At 48.7% G+C, this 7,537-nt stretch overlaps 1 pseudogene across 1 annotated transcript; it reads right to left on the bottom strand.

The window, feature by feature from the left end:
- Nucleotides 1–347: 347 nt before the first annotated feature.
- LOC117096432 lies at nt 348–2,326 on the bottom strand (annotated as a pseudogene). The gene has a single exon (XR_004442484.1). The product of XR_004442484.1 is annotated as an actin, cytoplasmic 1-like (transcript).
- Nucleotides 2,327–7,537: the final 5,211 nt, after the last annotated feature.

The following is a 7,537-nucleotide window of genomic DNA, read 5'->3' as shown; positions in this document are numbered from 1 at the left end:
CAGTGATGGAGTCAGTGTAGTGGTGACATCTTCAGAGAAGCAAAGGCTATATGGGAAGGTCACACAGTTGGGAACTGCTCTGCTAAGACTGGCTCTATTTTATTTCATGGCCTGGATAATGATTACACAAATGTTGGCTTTATCTTTAAATGGTAGTTATTATATTTCACAGATGCCTTGTGTGTATGATTGCCAGGTTTGAATGTATATATACGTTCCTCCAAAAATCATGTTGAAATCTAGTCACCAAGGTGATGATATTAGGAGGTCGGGCTCCGGGAGGTGGTCAGGTTGATTAGGTCATGAGGGCAGAGCCTCTGCCTTTTTTTTTGGTTTGAAGTGTGCAGTTTTATTCAACTTGGTCTCAAGTCAGTGTACAGGTAAGCCCTGGCTGCCTCCACCCACTCCCAGGGAGACCAAAAGCCTTCATACATCTCAAGTTAGGGGACAAAAAAGACAGGGCATGAAGGCTGATCATTCAAAATAAAACAAAATAAAAAATATTAAGGCAAAGATTTAAAAAATTTTGCATTACATAATTTACATGAAAGCAATGCTATCACCTCCCCTGTGTGGACCCAGGAAAGGACTGGGCCATTCTCCTTAGAGAGAAGTGTGGTGGCTTTTAGGAGGGCAAGGGGCTTCCTGTAACAATGCATCTCACGATATTTGGAATTACTATTTAAAAAAAGAACAATGTACAATCAAAGTCCTTAGCCACATGGTAGAGCTTTGGGGGATGCTTGCACCAAACGACTGCTGTCACCTTCAGCATTCCAGTTTTTAAATCCTGAGTCAAGCCCAGAAAAAAGCCCAAAACAAAACAACAACAAAAATAAAACCATGCCAATCTTATTTTGTTTTCTGCGTGTTAGGTTTTGTCAAGAAAGGGTGTAATGAGACTAAGTCACAGTCCACCTAGAAGCATTCGTGGTGGACGATGGAAGGTCCGGACTCGTCATACTCCTGCTTGCTGATCCACATCTGCTGGAAGGTAGACAGCGAGGCCAGGATGGAGGCGCTGAGCCACATGGAGTACTTGCACTCGGGAGGAGCAATGATCTTGATCTTCATTGTGCTGGGCGCTAGGGCGATGATCTTCTTCTGTATCCTGTTGGTGATGCCAGGGTACATGGTGGTGCTGCCAGACAGCACTGTGTTGGTGTACAGATCTTTGCGGATGTCCACGTCACACTTCTTGATGGAGTTGAAGGTAGTTTCGTGGATGCCACAGGATTCTATGCCCAGGAAGGAAGACTGGAAGAGCACCTCGGGGCAGTGGAACCGCTTGTTGCCAATGGTGATGACCTGGCCATCGGGCAGCTCATAGCTCTTCTCCAGGGAGGAACTGGAGGCCGTCATGGCCATCTCCTGCTTGAAATCCAGAGCAACGTAGCACAGCTTCTTCTTGATGTCACGCATGATTTCCCGCTCAGCCATGGTGTGAAGCTGTAGCTGTGCTCAGTGAGGATCTTCACGAGGTAGTCAGTCAGGTCCCGGCCATCCAGGTCCAGAGGCAGGATGGCGTGTGGGAGGGCATACCCCTTGTACATGGGCACAGTGTGGGTGACCCTGCCAGAGTCCATCACAATGCCAGTGGTATGGACAGAGGCGTGCAGGGACAGCACAGCCTGGATGGCCATGTACATGGCTGGGGTGCTGAAAGTCTCAAACATGATCTGGGTCATCTTCTCACGGTTGGCTTTGAGGTTCGGGGGGCCTCAGTCAGCAGCACAGGGTGCTCCTCGGGAGCCACTCGCAGCTCGTTGTAGCAGGTGTGGTGCCAGATCTTCTCCATGTCGTCCCAGTTGGTGACGACGCCGTGCTCGATGGGATACTTCAGGGTGAGGATGCCTCTCTTGCTCTGGGCCTCGTTGCCCACATAGGAGTCCTTCTGACCCATGCCCACCGTCATGCCCTGGTGCCTGGTGCACTCCACGATGGAGGCGAAGACGGCCCAGGGGACATCCTCGCCTGTGAAGCCAGCCTTGCACATGCCAGAGCCGTTGTCAACAACAAGCTCAACGATATCATCATCCATGGTGAGCTGGCTGCGGGTGTGGACAAGCAGCGGAGTGGTGAGGGAGAGGCTTTGTGCTTGCGGGGCGGATGCAGTCTCCTTTTTTTTTTTTTTTTTGAGACAGTTTTACTCTGTTGCCCACACTGGAGTGCAGGGGCACAAACATGGCTCCCCGCAGCCTCAACCTCCTGGGTTTAAGCGATCCTCGAGTTCCCTGGGACTACACATACACGCCACAATGCCTAGTCAGCTATGGTGGTTCACGCCTGTAATCCCAGCACTTTCAGAGGCTGAAGCAGGTGGATTTCTTTTAGCTCAGAAGTTCAAGACAAGCCTGACCAACACGGCAAATCCCAGCACTTTGGGAGGCTGAGGCAGGCAGATAGCTTTGAGCTCAGGAGTTAAGACAAGCCTAGCCAACATGGCAAAACCTCATTTCTACAAAAAATACAAAAATTAGTTAGGTGTTTGTGGCTCGAGCCTGTAGACACAGTTACATGGGAGGCTGAGGTTGAAGAATTGCTTGAACCCGGGAGGCAGAGGTTGTAGTGAGCTATAACCATACCACTGCACTCAAGCCTGGGTGACAGAGTGAGACCCTGTCTCAAAAAAAAGAAAAAAAAAAAATAGAGGTGGGGTGGGTGGGGAGTTCTACTTTGTTGCCCAGGCTGTTCTCAAACTCCTGGGCTCAAGCGTCCCAAAGGGCTGGGATTACAGGTGTAAGCCATTGTGCTCGGGCCTTGTCTCACAATTTCTGTGGGTCGGCAGTCCAGGCATAACTTAGCCAGGTCCTCTGCCCAGGGTCTTCCAGGGCTGCAATCAAGGTATGGACTGGGCTACATTGTCATCTGGAGGCTCCAATGGGGAAGAATCTGCTTGCAAGCTCGTGCAGATTGTTGGCAGAATTCATTTCCTTGTGGCTATGTGGCTGAGGGCCCTGGCTTTTTACTGTTGGCAGGAGGCCTCTGGCAGATTCTAGAGGCCACCCAAGAGTCCCTTGCCAAGTGGGCTTCCATAACATGTGGGTTATTTTATCAAGCCAGCAAGGAAATCTACTGATTCAATCTGCTAACATAGAGTCTTATATAACATGATACAATCTGGAAGTGACAGCCCACCACCTTTGCCATATTCATTAGAAGTGGGTCATAGGTTCTGCCCACAAGCAAAGTGAGGGGATCACACAAGGATGTGGACACTAGGAGGTGGGAATTATTAGCACTCTCCTGAGGGTTAGTCAGCTACAACTACTTATTGTTTTGGGAGGTGTTGCCTATTCCCCCCCCTTTTTTTTTTTCTTATCCATTTACAAGACCTCTGTAGATTAAATAAACTCACCCTTTGTTTGCCACATAAGGTGCCACTTCAATAATTATTTTGTTTGTTTTTGAGACAAAGTCTCACTCTGTTGTCCAGTCTGGAGTGCAGTGGTGCAATCATGGCTCATTGCAATCTCAGTCTCCAGGGCTCAAGTGATCCTCCCACCTCAGCCTCCTGAGTAGCTGGGACTACAAGCACAACCACGCTTGGCTAATTATTTTTATTTTTAGTGGAGATAGGGTCTCACTATATTGCCCAGGCTGGTCAAACTCTGGGGCTCACGCAATCCTCCTGCCTCAGCCTCCCAAAGTGCTGGCTTTACAGGTGTGAGCCACCGTGCCTGGCCCCAATACATTTCTGATAAATAAATCACTTAATGAATCTCCCTACTGGTTTTTCTACACGTTTGGCAGCAGCAAGAGTGATTTCATTAGCCCTATCAAGAGTCTGTTTCTCTTACCCAGAAAGCTGAGCTAGGTCAAAGCACAGAATTTAACTGAGGTTCAAGAATTTAAACCGAGGTACTAATTTGGATTTGATTTGAAATTGCATTTATTTTTATTTATGCAAAGATGAATCAAAGTAGTACAAAAGATCAACCTGCAGTGAGACTGCAAAGAGGAAGACAAGGCAGGCATTCCTCTTGTGTCTCACAGAGATGCACCTGAAGCCCTGCGGTCTTGGCAGTCCATATGGAATATGATGTTTGTCAGGTTGGAGGAGCATGGAATGGTGAAGGCTTGCAGTCTTTATTTTTCTTTTTATGAGACAGAGGACTCACCATGTCATCTAGGCTATGGTGCAGTGGCACAATCACAGCTCACTGCAGCCTTGAACTCCTGGGCTCTAGTGATCCTCCCTCCTTAGTCTCCCGAGTAGCTGGGACTACAGGTGTGCATGCGCCACCAAGCCTGGCTAATTTTCTATTATTTTGTAGAGATGAAGTCCTGCTGTGTTGCCCAAGCTGGTCTCAAACCACTGGTTCAAATGATCCTCCCACCTTGGCCTCCCAAAGTGCTGGGACTACAGGCAGGAGCCACCATGCTTGGCCAAGGCGTGCTGTCTTGTATGCCTCTAGCAACCTGGATACCCCCATACATCTTCCATCACCAGGCAGTGCCATACATTCCCCTCTCTAGTAAAAGCCACATCACCATGCCCATCGTTCAGGTGCTGGGCTTTACGGATTTGCTGTGCCGGCCCTGGCCATGTCCGCCTTATTTGTGCCTGGACTGCAGAGCCAAGCAGTTGTCCAATTATTTCACACAGGCTTCTTCCTTTTGCCCAGGAAAACCTTTTGGAATCATTCAAAACTCAACTCCTGGCGGGGTGTGGTGGCTTACGCCTGTAATCCCAGCACTTTGGGAGGGCGAGGCGGGCAGATCACAAGGTCAGGAGATCGAGACCATCCTGGCTAACATGGTGAAACGCCGTCTCTACTAAAAATACAAAAAATTAGCCGGGCATGGTGGTGGGCACCTCTAGTCCCAGCTACTCGGGAGGCTGAGGCAGGAGAATGGAGTGAACCTGGGAGGTGGAACTGGCAGTGAGCCGAGATCCAGCCACCACACTCCAGCCTGGGTGACAGAGTGAGACTCTGTCTCAAAAAAAAAAAAAAAAAAGACTCAACTCCTGCCAGCTGCGGTGGCTCACACTTGTAATCCCAGCACTTTGGGAGGCCGAGGCAGGCAGATCACTTGAGATCAGGAGTTCAAGACAAGCCTGGCCAACCTGGTGAAACCCCATCTTTATTTAAAAGTACAAAAATTAGCTGGGCATGGCGGCAGTTACCTATAATCCCAGTTACTCAGGAGGCTGAGGCAGGAGAATCGCTTGAACCTGGGAGGTGGAGGTTGCAGTGAGCCGAGGTCAAGCCACTGCACTCTAGCCTGGGCAACAAAGCAAGACTCTGTCTCAAAAAAAAAAAAAAAAAATCAGCTGCTAGGTTGTCTCCTAGATGAACGTCAACATTTCCAGGCTGTGGTAGTTATATCATCACCTTTGTGTGAACCTCTGTGTTAACTTCCACTACAAAGTTCTGTCATTGGGCCAGGTGCGGTGGCTCATGCCTGTAATCCCAGCACTTTGGGAGGCCAAGGCAGGCGGATCACAAGGTTAGGAGATCGAGACCATCCTGGCCAACATGGTGAAACCTCGTCTCTACTAAAAACACAAAAATTATCTGGGTGTGGTGGCGCATGCCTGTAATCCCAGCTACTCGGGAGGCTGAGGCAGGAGAATCGCTTGAACCCAGGAGGCAGAGGTTGCAGTGAGCCAGATTGTGCCACTGCACTCCAGCTTGGTGACAGAGCAATACTCCGTCTGAAAAAAAAAAAAATACTGTCATAGATCTATTGTGTCATTGTGTTTACATTTCTGTTTCACTAGATAGTAAGACCCTCAAGAACATGGACTGAGTCTGGTTTTCCTGTGGACTTGTTTGTCCAGTTGTCCATGCATGATCTCCATGTGGGCATCCCACGGGCACATCACCATGCCCACTGTTGAACTCATCTGAAGCACTCTCTGAATGTCCATACAGCACCCAAGCCTCTATCATTGCATCTCCCACATGAGCTTGCTGTTTCCTATTTATGAGTCTGTCTCTCTACTAGGTAGTGAACAACTGAAGACAGAAACCAAGTGAGTTTCATTTATTTTTTATTTTTTTTTATTTTTGAGACGGAGTCTCGCTCTGTCGCCCAGGCTGGAGTGCAGTGGCGCTATCTCGGCTCACTGCAAGCTCCGCCTCCCGGGTTCATGCCATTCTCCTGCCTCAGCCTCCCGAGTAGCTGGGACTACAGGCGCCCGCCACCACACCCAGCTAATTTTTTTTGTATTTTTATAGAGACGGGGTTTCACCGTGTTAGCCAGGATGGTCTCGATCTCCTGACCTCGTGATCCGCCCACCTCGGCCTCCCAAAGTGCTGGAATTATAGGCGTAAGCCACGATGCGCGGCCTGCCTGGCTAATTTTTTGTATTTTTAGTAGAGACGGGGTTTCACCGTGTTAGCCAGGATGGTCTCGATCTCCTGACCTCGTGATCCACCTGCCTCGACCTTCCAAATGCTGGGATTACAGGCGTGAGCCACCGCGCCCGGCCCATTTATTCTTGTATCCCTGCTGCCCGACACAGTGCTTGCCACATAGGAGTTAATTCATATTCATTGAACTGAATCAGATATTTGTATCTTCAGGGCCAGTTACCTAAGAAATGCTCAGGACCTGTTTGTTACATTACATTCTAGAAAAGATGCTTCTCCCAAAGCCTTCTGCCCACCCTCCTTCTCTGGCAGGCTTGGATTAACACTGAGAGCCAATAGTTTGTCACATAGCAACAATAGTAAAGAAAGAGCTACTGCCGAATAGAGCAGACGCTTGCCTGCTGCAGAGAGCAGAGCAGAGCTATTTTGAGATCCTTTAGGTAGAGTCACAGTCTGATAGGTCCACACATTGTGGCTATAGTTACCACACATGTCATCAGCTTAGGGGGTACAAGGCATCAAAAAAATCTTATTTGCATATCTGTTTCTTTTGCCATCATTTGGAGAATCCTTTTAGAATATAAAGGACCAGGCCGGGCGCAGTGGCTCATGCCTGTAATCCCCGCACTTTGGGAGGCAGAGGCAGGCAGATCACCTGAGGTCGGGAGTTTGAGACCAGCCTGACCAACATGGAGAAACCCCGTCTCTACCAAAAATGCCAAAAAATTAGCTGGGCGTCGTGGCACATGCCTGTAATCCCAGCTACTCAGGAGGCTGAGGAAGGAGAATCGCTTGAACCCGGGAGGCGGAGGTTGTGGTGAGCCAAGATCACACCATTGCACTCCAGCCTGGGTAACAAGAGGGAAACCATGTCTCAAAAAACAACAACAACAACAACAAAATATATATATATATGTATATGACCAAAACTTAGATATTTTTTCTAGTTGTGAAGTCAATCGGGCTTTTGTTTCCAATACTGTTAACATATTTTAATATTCCACTGAATTATTGTACAGATGTGCTCATTGATAGATAAGATGACCACATATTCTACGGCCGGGCACGGTGGCTCACACCTGTAATCCCAGCACTTTGGGAGGCCAAGGCGGGTGGATCACCTGAGGTCAGGAGTTCAAGACCAGCCTGGCCAACGTAGTGAAACCCTGTCTCTATTAAAGACACAAAAAATTAGCTGGGCATGGTGGTGCAC

This window comes from Trachypithecus francoisi, unplaced genomic scaffold, assembly GCF_009764315.1.
Source record: "Trachypithecus francoisi isolate TF-2019V2 unplaced genomic scaffold, Tfra_2.0 Lachesis_group14, whole genome shotgun sequence".
NCBI lineage: Eukaryota > Metazoa > Chordata > Mammalia > Primates > Cercopithecidae > Trachypithecus > Trachypithecus francoisi.
The sequence above is the reverse complement of the archived record's forward strand: the minus strand, read 5'-3'. Positions and strand labels throughout refer to the sequence as shown.